Genomic DNA, 2,585 nt, shown 5'->3' on the forward strand with positions numbered 1-2,585 from the left:
ACATTCACCCCCCCCACCCCCCCCCCGCCCCCCCCCACCCCCGTGAAATAACTCCTTCAGAAGATGGTTCGGATAGGAAATGCATCATCAAGACCAAGGGTAGCACATTTGACAACTTCATTTGAATTACAAAAGGGCATCCCGCTTTCTGGGCTGATAAAGCCCCACATCAGAACATAGAGAACACTGCAAGTAGATCAAGCACGGGGTTTCACCTCTGCCTTCTCATAAGAGTCCTTCTGTGCAATATAAAAACTACACAACAGTATGTGGCCTCCTTTGTTCTGTAGCTGGTACTTAAATCATGAGCTTATGGAGATCTGTTTTTTAAAAGTAGGCATGAGGGGCACCTGGGTGGCTCATTGGGTTAAAGCCTCTGCCTTTGGCTCAGGTCATGATCCCAGGGTCCCGGGATCAAGCCCCACATCGGGCTCTCTGATCCACTGGGAGCCTGCTTCCTCCTCTCTCTCTCTGACTGCCTCTCTGCCTACTTGTGATCTCTGTCTGTCAAATAAATGAATAAAATCTTTTTAAAAAATTAAAAAAAAAAAAAAGTAGTCATGAAAGGGGAGCCTGGGTAGCTCAGTTGGTTAAGCATCCAACTATTGATTTCAGCTCAGGTCTTGTGTGAGTTCAAGCCCCTTGTAAGGTTCCCCACTGGGTGTGGCGCTTACTTAAAAAAAAAAAAAGTAAAAATAGACATGAAAATATCTGGAGCCTAGAATTTACAAAAACATAAATCCATACATAAGGAAATATAGATGTAGTAACAATGTTTTAATATTTCGTTTTAATCCCTGTATCAGTGGATGTAGACGAGGAGACGAGCCTACAAGAAACAAGAAAGATGATGTCTAAAGGGTTTGAAGGGAAAAAAGAGGAGCCACAAATGGAAAAACCAAAACCAATGAAGAGGGGATGGCTGAAAGACCTACACTAGAATGAGCACACCCTTCATCTTGAAACTTTAGGAAAAGGTGATACGTATGTTTTACACAAGCACACGCAGAAATGTTCCTAAAAATGGCTCTGGGAGGCAGCCCCACGTTGGTTCGTGCTAGGCAGCAATATATTTGCAAGCAGTATTTCACATGTGCTTAGAAAGCTGCGTTTGTCATGTGACTACAGACTATTTATCTGGTGTTACCATCATCTTCATCAACAACAAAAACAATAAATGTTTGGGGCATTCTTAAGATCATCAAAAATAATTGGTTTTCACTAAGTACATTAAAAATTTTAAATATTATCATTCTTGCCCTCAGGAAGAATTATATATAGCAAAGTAATGTATAATGCAAGGTATATACAAAGAGTGCTGAAAAAGTGGGGCTAAAATGATGGATTTTAGAAATTTGTGGATGAATTCAAATGAATTATTTCAATCAGGGAAAAGATTTTGTGAAGGGATGGGTTTTGGGCCAGCTCTTGAAGGAAAGGGTGTCACTTCCAAAGGCAAAGTACGGCATGGTGAGGGGGGCAGGTGCATAACAAATAGGGGGAACACCGTTAGGTAAGTAAGTAGGCAGAATTAAGCATAAATGGTGGATTTAGATAGGGTCAGTATACCTATTTGATGAGAATAACAGAAACAAAAGTGGCTAACTATGACAGACTATATTTTCCTCAAATAAATGCAATAAATACCAATATTTCCAGTCCCAGATGCTTTTCCAGAACCTTCCAGCACCCATCAGACTGTGGAGCCTATTTCCTTACCCCTTGAATCTGGGTCTTCAATGGTGGTCTTATGAATGCTCCAATTAGTAGAGCACAGTGCATGTGATGCTATGGGACTTTCAGGGTGAGGTCATAACACGATGCAGTTTCTGTCTCCTTTTCTCTCAGTTTACTCACCTTTCCACCCTGGCTACCATGTTTTGAGGGAGCCCAGGCCACGTCCAGTGACCATATGTAGGTGTCCCACTCAACAGTCTCAGCGAAGGTCTCAACTGACTGCTAAAATCAATTAAGACACGTAAGTGCGTGGAGATTCTGTTGATTTCCAGCCCAAAGACTTCAAGCCTTCCAGCTGAGGCACCCGATGTCACAGAGAAGGGACAAGCCATTCCTGCTGTACTCTGTCCAAATTCCTGATCCTCATAATCTATGAGCATAATAAATGTTTCCGACCAATAATTCTGGGGTAACTTGTTAAGAGCCGTAGTAACTAGAACAATAACATTGAGTAATTACCAAATGCCATGTACCATGTTTGATGCCTTATATTTTATATTGGTTAGCCATTTCTGTATAACAAACCATTCCAATCCTCAGTTGCTTAAAACAATAGTTCTTGCTTATTAAAGCTCACATATCTGTGTTCTACTGAGGCCAACCTAAGCTGGGCTTACTTCGGTGCTTAATGTTTGCCTCGAGCTCTGCCTTAGCCTGGGCTTGGCTGGGGCATCTTAGTTTAGGGCAGATCCATTGTATGTATCTCTTAGCCTCCTTTGGAACTGACAGGTGTGTCTGGGTATGTCGTTTTCATGGAGAAGCAAGAGCACAAGAACAAGAGTGGAAATACTTAGGCTTCTTAGGGCCTACAGTTAGAAATGGCACACCATTGCTTCTACCAAATTCTG

The sequence above is a fragment of the Mustela erminea genome, chromosome 5 (genome assembly GCF_009829155.1).
Source record: "Mustela erminea isolate mMusErm1 chromosome 5, mMusErm1.Pri, whole genome shotgun sequence".
NCBI lineage: Eukaryota > Metazoa > Chordata > Mammalia > Carnivora > Mustelidae > Mustela > Mustela erminea.